The 10,160-nt window shown below is 39.2% G+C and overlaps 1 protein-coding gene across 1 annotated transcript in view; it reads left to right on the top strand.

The window, feature by feature from the left end:
• The window catches only part of LOC121482503 (glucose-6-phosphate isomerase-like), a 32,423-nt gene that overhangs the window by 16,434 nt on the left and 5,829 nt on the right, over positions 1 to 10,160 (top strand). The gene's annotated exons all lie outside the window — the stretch shown is intronic.

Here is a 10,160-nt window from a genome sequence, read left to right on the forward strand (position 1 = left end):
TTAAAAAACAATTTCATTGAAAAATGGCATCTATGAGAAAAAGCATGCAAATTATAATACATTTCAACAAATTGAATTGACATGTATAATTATTCCCGAAATCAAGAAACAGCACTTTTTATCCCCACTCTTCCAGTCATTATTCCCTCAGTGGTACCCAATATCTTGATTTCTAGCACATTAGATTTCTCTGTTTTTAAAAATTATGTAAGTTGAATCTGGCCGCAATAGAGTAGCTCTTTTCTTCCTATGTTTCCCCTTTTACAACTAAAAACATACCATATAAGCATAACAAAAAGCAGACACTGAAAGACTCAGAAAAGTGGAAAGAAAGAAGACAACATAAGGACTTGGGAACTTGAAGAACACAGAAATGAGTTCTCTGAGTTTCCTTATTGCCTTACATATATCCAAAACAGAATGCACAGTATCATGTCATCTGCAAAGAGGGAGAGTTTGACTTCTTCTTTGCCAATTTGAATGCCTTTTATTTCTTTTTGTTGCCTGATTGCTGAGGCTAGGACTTCCAGTACTATGTTGAATAGCAGTGGTGAGAGTGGACATCCCTGTCTTGTTCCTGATCTTAGGGAAAGGCTCCCAGTGTTTCCCCATTGAGAATGATATTTGCTGTGGGCTTTTCGTAGATGGCTTTTAAGATGCTGAGGAATGTTCCCTCTATCCCTACACTCTGAAGAGTTTTGATCAGGAATGGATGCTGTATTTTGTCAAATGCTTTCTCTGCATCTATTGAAAGGATCATATGGTTCTTTTTTCTCTTGTTGATATGATCAATCACATTGATTGCTTTACGAATGTTGAACCAGCCTTGCATCCAGGGAATAAATCCCACTTGGTCATGGTGAATAATCTTTTTAATGTACTGTTGGATCCTATTGGTTAGTATCTTGTTGAGAATTTTTGCATCCACGTTCATCAGGGATATTGGTCTATAATTCTCCTTTTTTTGGGGAAAATTAACAAGACAGGAAACAACAAATGTTGGAGAGGATATGGAGAAAGGGGAACCCTCTTTCTCTGTTGGTGGGAATGTGAACTGGTAGAGCCACTCTGGAAAACTGTGTGGAGGTTCCTCAAAGAGTTAAAAATAGATCTGCCTTACGACCCAGCAATTGGACTGCTGGGGACTTACCTCAAAGATACAGATTCAGTGAAACGCGGGGACACTTGCACCCCGATGTTTATAGCAGCAATGTCCACAATAGCCAAACTTTGGAAGGAGCCTCGGTGTCCATCAAAAGATGAATGGATACAGAAGATGTGGTCTATGTATACAATGGAATATTACTCAGCCATTAGAAATGACAAATACCCACCATTTGCTTCGACATGCAGGGACCTGGAGGGTATGATGCTGAGTCAAATTAGTCAGTAGGAAAAGGACAAACATTATGTGGTCTCATTCATTTGGGGAATATAAAAATTAGTGAAAGGGAATAAAGGGAAAGGAGAGAAAATGAGTGAAAATATCAGTGAGGGTGACAAAACATGAGAGACACCTAACTCTGGGAAATAAACAAGGGGTAGTGGAAGGGGAAGTGGGTGGGGAGTGGGGGTGACTGGGTGACAGGCACTGAGGGGGGCACTTGGCGGGATGAGCACTGGGTGTTATGCTATATGTTGGCAAATTGAACTCCAATAAAAAAATAAATTAAAAATATTTTTAAAAATTCCAATGGATGTATCTTGCAAGAAGTTACTGTGGCCAAGTTCAAAAAGGGTGTTGCCTGTGTTCTCCTCTAGGATTTTGATGGAATCTTGTCTCACATTTAGATCTCTCATCCATTTTGAGTTTATCTTTGTGTATGGCATTTTTCATCTAAACAGAAAAAACACTCTTAAAATTCACAGGAACCACAAAAGACCTGAATAGGCAAATCAGACTTGAGAAAGGACAAAGCTGGAATATCACATTTCTTAATTTGAAACTGTATCACAAAGCTATAATTAACAAACTAGTATATTAGTGGCATAAAAACAAATGTATAGATCAATGGAACAGAATACAGAAATAAGCCCTTGCATATGACTAACTGATCTTTGACAAATGCACCAAAAACACACAACGGGGAAAGGATAGTCTCTTCAATAAATACTGATAGGAAAACTGGATGTCCACAATGTAAAAGAATGAAACTGGACCCATACCTTATACCACACAAAAATTAAATCAAAATTGTTTAAGGATTTAAATCTAAGACGAGAAATTATAAAACTCCTAGAAGAAACATAAGGAGGAGGCTCTTTAACATTCGTCTTGACAACATTGTTTTGAATTTGAGAACAAAACCATGAGCACAAAAGCAAAAATAAACAAATGGAACTACTATGTCAAACCAGAAAGTTTCTGCTTAGAAAAGGAAACCATCTACAAAATGAAAAGGCAACCTGTGGAATGGGAGAAAATATTTGCAATACCTGATAAGGGTTTAGTATCCAAAATATATAGGAAAGTCATATTACTCGATAGAAAAAAAAACAAATGATCTGATTAAAAATGGATAAAGGTCCTGAGCAGACAATTTCCCAAAGAAGATATACAAATGGCCCAGAGGTACATGAGAAGGTGCTCAATATCACTAATCATCAGGGAACTACAAATCAAAACCACAATGAGATATTTCACACCTGTAAGAGTAGCTATTACAAAAAATACAAGAGATAAATGTTAACAAGGATTTGGAGAAAATGGAATCATTGTACACTGGTGGTGGGAATGTAAATTGGTACAGCCATTATGGAAAAGAATCTGAAGATGCCTCAAAACATTAAAAAGAGAACCACCACATGATCCAATAATCCCACTTCTGGGTATATATCCAAAGGGAAAAAAATCACTATCTCAAAGAGATTTCTGCACTCCTATATTCATTGTAGCATTATTCACAAATGCCAAGAATTGGAAACAAGTAGCCATCAATAGATGAACAGACAAAGAAAATGTTATATATATTTATATTCAGCCATAAGAAATAAATCGTGCCATTTATGACAACTTGGGTGAACCTAAAGGGATTATGCTAAGTGAAATAAGCCAGACAGAGAAAGACAAACACTATATGGTGTCACTTATCCTACAATTTGGGATACTTCTTCTCGGTTCATTTCTGTGGTCTATTAATTTATGTCCCTATTTTGGACTCCCATGGTGACCTGTACAGATTTATACTTCAGAGTCTAGAGTGTCTTTTCTATTTTCTCACTTATGTATCTGTCTCCAACAACAAGATTGTGAAATCCATGATTGTGATAGACCATGTTTCATTGGTCTTTGTATATCCAGGGAAATACTTATGGAGATATGGTGGAAATAACTGAATTTTGCTATCACAAAAATAATATTTTATAGAGACCACACATAGTAAAAGTACCCACTTTTGTAGGCACCATTTGTATGGCTTTAGAGATCAGATCCCAAGAAAATGCCTATGCAACTGAGAGGCTTTCTGGGATAATCTCAACAACAGAAAAATTTTAGCAGCTCCACCTTGTACCTAACAAAGTTCTCTTTATAAAGCCTGACTTTGCACAGCATTTTCAACAGCACCTCAGTCATTTATGCAATATAAAAATAGAGTTGACATGACACATGCAAAATCCATGCTAGTTATTTCATAACAATTCATATTGTATCACATTTTTCTCAAATCAGCATATTTCAAATAAAGTCATATAAAATTATTGAAAAAAATCCAGCATGCTTTATTGTGCTAGGTATTTTAAAAAATTAATTCAAGGAAATATAAAAGTTTAAAAACTAAAAATGAAGTATAAATAATAAACTTAATTGATTTATTTTTAACTGAACACTCCATAAACACTATGTAATTCAATCTTTATAACTGCCCTTTTAAATTCTGTGTGCTGTTCAATTCATCTTGGTTGTTACCATTTGCCTGAATGTCACTCTGGAAAGCACAAACTTAGATGAAGAAACAAGCTCTTTGAAATTAGACAGACAGGATTTAATTCTAATACCGGCCATCTGCTGCTATCCAACATTGTAAACTATAAAAATCCCCACCACTCTTCATTATAGAGGAATAAATAAATGCACAAAGCAACTAGCACAGTACCTAATAAAGAGCAAACTCAAAAACATCAGCTATGTTGTCATTATTGTTCAATAAAAGAAAAGAATATTGGTTTTAGATTTGATCTTTAGACACTTGCCACACATTTTCTCAGATGTTTACTTCCCTATTTTCTTGCCAAAAACACTTAGCTCCAGAGAAGTTAAGTGACTCATTTTCCTGTGGGTCCTACTTTCTTATTTCTCACTGAACCCTCAGCCTATATTCCAGTCTATCTTCAGCTATCACAAACTACTCCAAATTCCCTGAACTCAGCAAGCTCTCTCTCACCTCCACATTTACTCTTCCTTCCATATACAGACACACTGGATGATTATCTCTCTGTTAATCAAGCTTTAATTTCTCTACCATTCTAAATTTTATGAGTCCTTTTGTTCATTGTCTGTCTCTCCACATTAGAACAAAATATTGATTGCAGCAGGGAATCTGACTGTTGTGCACTCAGCTGTATCCCCAAAGCCTGTAAGACCTATAGTAAGCAATCTATAAATATTTGTTGAATTAATTACCTGACTCTTGAACCAATCTAGAATACCATCTGTATATATGGGGCTTCCACTTGAACTCTGGTAAAAATGGAAACTGGGCAGACTTGTCTTTCTAGGAAGGCCCATCATCCAAGGAGAAAACACAATAAAGCTTCAGGCTTCTAGAGTCAGACCAGGATGGAACTCCACCTTTAACTCCTACAAGTGTATGACTTTGGGGATGCTTCTCTACTTTTGTCAGTTTTAGTTTCTTCATTAGTTATCCTAATGAGCTATCTGAAATTGCTCAACATATTCATTCATTCATTCATTCATTCATTCATTCAGCACACACTTATTGGATGTTTCCTATACTGACAGGCACTGTTTTGAGGGTCAAGGGTAAGTCATAAACAAGTTATATCTATCAGTTCACATTCTAATAAATGAGCAGACAAATAATTGTCTGTTTATAGCACAGTGGTGTTAGGGCCATAAAAAAAAAAGTACTGGGTTCTAGTAGCAAGGCTTGTAGAAGTGGTTGATGTTCTTCATTTCATGTTGTTTGTCCCTAATATTGAAATCTGTCAGTCACAAGTCCGGAGGCCTGCTTCTGGAATCATTCTTCATGTTTCTATTCACATAGGCTCTTCAATGCTTCAGCTGGCTTTGACTTGACAAGACAAACATCGTAATCCTGAGATTTTCCACAGAGGTGGATCTTATCGACATCCAGAAGTATTTTGGTTTTTTGTTTTTTTTTTTAATTTTATTTATTTATTCCTGAGACACACACACACACACACACACACACACAGAGAGAGAGAGAGAGAGAGAGAGAGAGAGAGGCAGAGACACAAGCCGATTCCACGCAGGAAGCCGGACACGGGACTTGATCCCGGGTCTCCAGGATCAGACCCTGGACTGAAGGTGGCACTAAACCGCTGAGCCACCAGGGCTGCCCCAGAAGTATTTGATAGTAAAAAAAAATACTGATAAAAATAGCTACCACTCATATTTCAAATGTACTTACAGACTCTTATCTTATTCATTGCATTATAATGTTATTATTATTACTCATTGTGATGCTCAAATTGTCCCATTTTAAAACATTACCTGTATGCCAAGCACTGTACTAAATGCTTTCTTTATTATGTCTAAACCTTGCACCAAACACACGACAAAAGTCCTATTTTTATGCCAATTCTACATATTGGGTAACTGAAGTTAAGGGAAATGGAGAGAATTGTCAAGTCATAGTGCCAGTAGAAAATGGCAGTTAATATTACAGACTCAATTCTAAACACCATTCAATACTAAAAGAACCAGGGCTCCTTGGAAAAAATGGTGGACTCCAGGGCTGGCAAGGGAAAGTACCAAAAGAGTCTGGAACATCTTGCTGCATCAAAACAGGTCTCATAGAAGCACACATCAAACACATCAAAAAGACACAGGAACAGGAATCAAGGGGCTTCAAGTGACCAAATCTAGGCAAATTTGGGCATCAAAATAAATCATGATGGTAATAGGTTATTATCCAGTGAATAAAATATATAGCCATGAACTCATACTGAAACAAATGACACGTTAATAAATAAGTGAGGGAGAGAGAAAAGTCCTTCATTGCAGAAGAATCTTCACCAGTAAATGGAAGAGAGTACTGGAGTTGAAAATAAATAATTTTTAAACCATCATCTATTAATGGATTCAGTTGGGAATCATCAATGGATGATAGAAGAGGATACTTCCATAGCTTCCAAGTATCTCCACACAAAATATTTAAGTGCATAATGGGAATACATTACCTTTACATTGCAGTAATCTGATGAATACAAAGATCTCTCTCTAAATCAGAGATCAAATTTAATATCACCAATGATGGAATAAATGTATCATGTGCAAAATGATATAATATACTGGGAAGGATACAGCAGCATTTTGTGGTCTTCCTTGCAGAAATGTGTAAGCTGAATTTAATCATGGGAATAGAAAATCAAGTAAACCCAAGTTGAGGGACACTATAGTAAATGGTTCATACTTCTCAACACTGTTACAGTTGTGCAAGACAATAAGTTTGAGAACTTATTCCACAGTGAAGAAGAAAAAAGTGAAATAACAACTAAATATAATAAATGAGATCGGAGGGGCAAGATGGCGGAAGAGTAGGGTCCCCAAATCACCTGTCCCCACCAAACTACCTAGATAACCTTCAAATCATCCTGAAAATCTACGAATTCGGCCTGAGATTTAAAGAGAGAACAGCTGGAATGCTCCCGTGAGAAGAGTTCGCGCTTCTAAAAAGGTAGGAAGACGGGGAAAAAGAAATAAAGAAACAAAAGGCCTCCAAGGAGGAGGAGCCCCGCGAGGAGCCGGGCTGAGGCCGGGGCGAGTGTCCCCAGGACAGGAGAGCCCCGTCCCGGAGGAGCAGGAGCTGCACCGACCTTCCCCGCGGAAAGGGGCTCGCAGGGAGTTAGAGCAGGACCCAGGAGGGCGGGGATGCCCTCGGGCTCCCTGGGACACTAACAGGCACCTGCGCCCCGGGAGAGTGCCCCATACCCCGCGGCCGAGCTCCCTAAAAGACTGCGGCCAGCACGGCCGGACCCGGAGCAGCTTGGAGGGGCTCGGGCGGCGGCTCCGTGTGGAGGGGGCTGCGAGGCCGGGAGCCCGAATCCAACGGCGCAGGCCCCGGAGCACAGGGCGCCGGGACACAGACCAGGATCCGGCCTCCCCCAGGGACAGGCAGAGGCTGGGAGGGCCCAGGACAGCAAGGACGCTCCTGCCCTGAGCTGAGCAGATCAGTGGCCCCGCCCCGGAGCCTCCAGGCCCTGCAGACGGAGAGCCCCGGAGCTACTGCGGGAGCTGAATCCAGGGTCCCAGAGCTGCCCCCGCCACTGGGGTTGTTCCTCCTGGGGCCTCACGGGGTAAACAACCCCCACTGAGCCCTGCACCAGGCAGGGGCAGAGCAGCTCCCCCAAGTGCTAACACCTGAAAATCAGCACAACAGGCCCCTCCCCCAGAAGACCAGCTAGACGGACAAGTTCCAGGGGAAGTCAAGGGACTTAAAGTATACAGAAAAAGAAGATACTTCCCCGTGGGGTTTTTTTTTTTTCTTTCTGTTTGCTTCCCCGACCCTTTTTTTCCTTTCTTTTTATTTCTTTTTCTTCTCTTTTTCTCTTTTTTCTTCCTTTTTTCTTTTTCTCTCTTATGTCCTTCTTTCTCTCTCTTTTTCTCCTTTTCCCAATACAACTTGTTTTTGGCCAGTCTGCACTGAGCAAAATGACTAGAAGGAAAACCTCACCTCAAAAAAAAAAAAGAATCAGAAACAGCTCTCTCTCCCACAGAGTTACAAAATCTGGATTACAATTCAATGTCAGAAAGCCAATTCAGAAGCACTATTATACAGCTACTGGTGGCTCTAGAAAAGCATAAAGGACCCAAGAGACTTCCTGACTGCAGAATTTAGATCCAATCAGGCAGAAATTAAAAATCAATTGAATGAGATGCAATCCAAACTAGAAGTCCTAACGATGAGGGTTAACGAGGTGGAAGAACGAGTGAGTGACATAGAAGACAAGTTGATGGAAAAGAGGGAAACGGAGGAAAAAAGAGACAAACAATTAAAAGACCATGAGGATAGATTAAGGGAAATAAACGACAGCCTGAGGAAGAAAAACCTACATTTCATTGGGGTTCCTGAGAGTGCGGAAAGAGCCAGAGGGCCAGAATATGTATTTGAACAAATCCTAGCTGAAAACTTTCCATCTGGGAAGAGAAACACGCATTCAGATCCAGGAAATAGAGAGATCCCCCCATAAAATCAATAAAAAACGTTCAACACCTTGACATCTAATAGTTAAACTTGCAAATTCAAAAGATAAGGAGAAGATCCTTAAAGCAGCAAGAGACAAGAAATCCCTGACTTTTATGGGGAGTAGTATTAGGGTAAGAGCAGACCTCTCCACAGAGACCTGGCAGGCCAGAAAGGGCTGGCAGGATATATTCAGGGTCCTAAATGAGAAGAACATGCAACCAACAATACTTTATCCAGCAAGGCTCTCATTCAAAATGGAAGGAGAGATAAAGAGCTTCCAAGACAGGCAGGAACTGAAAGAATATGTGACCTCCAAACCAGCTCTGCAACAAATTTTAAGGGGCACTCTTAAAATTTCCCTTTAAGAAGAAGTTCAGTGGAACAATCCACAAAAACAAGGACTGAATAGATCTCATGATGACACTAAACTCATATCTCTCAATAGTAACTCTGAACGTGAACGGGCTTAATGACCCCATCAAAAGGCGCAGGGTGTCAGACTGGATAAAAAAGCAGGACCCATCTATTTGCTGTCTACAAGAGACTCATTTTAGACAGAAGGACACCTACAGCCTGAAAATAAAGGGTTGGAGAACCATTTACCATTCAAATGGTCCTCAAAAGAAAGCAGGGGTAGCCATCCTCATATCAGATAAACTAAAATTTACCCCGAAGACTGTAGTGAGAGATGAAGAGGGACACTATATCATACTTAAAGGATATATCCAACAGGAGTACTTAACAATCCTCAATATGTATGCCCCGAATGTGGGAGCTCCCAAATATTTAAATCAATTAATAACCAAAGTGAAGAAATACTTAGATAATAATACACTTATACTTGGTGACTTCAATGTAGCTCTTTCTATACTCGATAGGTCTTCTAAGGACAACATCTCCAAAGAAACGAGAGCTATAAATGATACATTGGACCAGATGGATTTCACAGATATCTACAGAACGTTACATACAAACTCAACTGAATACACATTCTTCTCAAGTGCACATGGAACTTTCCCCAGAAGAGACCACATACAGGGTCACAAATCAGGTCTGAACTGATACCAAAGATTGGGATGGTCCCCTGCATATTCTCAGACCATAATGCCTTGAAATTAGAACTAAATCACAACAAGAAGTTTGGAAGGACCTCAAACACGTGGAGGTTAAGAACCATCCTGCTAAAAAATGAAAGGGTCAACCAGGAAATTAAGGAAGAATTAAAAAGATTCATGGAAACTAATGAGAATGAATATACAACCATTCAAAATCTTCAGGATGCAGCAAAAGCAGTCCTAAGGGGGAAATACATCACAATACAAGCTTCCATTCAAAAACTGGAAAGAACTCAAATACAAAAGCTAACCTTACACATAAAGGAGCTTGAGAAAAAACAGCAGATAAATCCTACACCCAGCAGAAGAAGAGAGTTAATTAAGATTTGAGCAGAACTCAATGAAATCGAGACCAGAAGAACTGTGGAAGAGATCAACAGAACCAGGAGTTGGTTCTTTGAAAGAATTAATAAGATAGATAAACCATTAGCCAACCTTATTAAAAAGAAGAGAGAGAAGACTCGAATTAATAAAGTCATGAATGAGAAAGGAGACATCACTACCAACACCAAGGAAAAACAAAGATTTTAAAAACATATTATGAACAGCTATACGCCAATAAATTAGGCAATGTAGAAGAAATGGACGCATTTCTGCAAAGCCACGAACTACCAAAACTGGAACAGGAAGAAATAGAAAATCTGAACAGGCCAAT

The sequence above is a fragment of the Vulpes lagopus genome, chromosome X (assembly GCF_018345385.1).
Source record: "Vulpes lagopus strain Blue_001 chromosome X, ASM1834538v1, whole genome shotgun sequence".
NCBI classification, from domain to species: Eukaryota; Metazoa; Chordata; class Mammalia; order Carnivora; family Canidae; genus Vulpes; species Vulpes lagopus.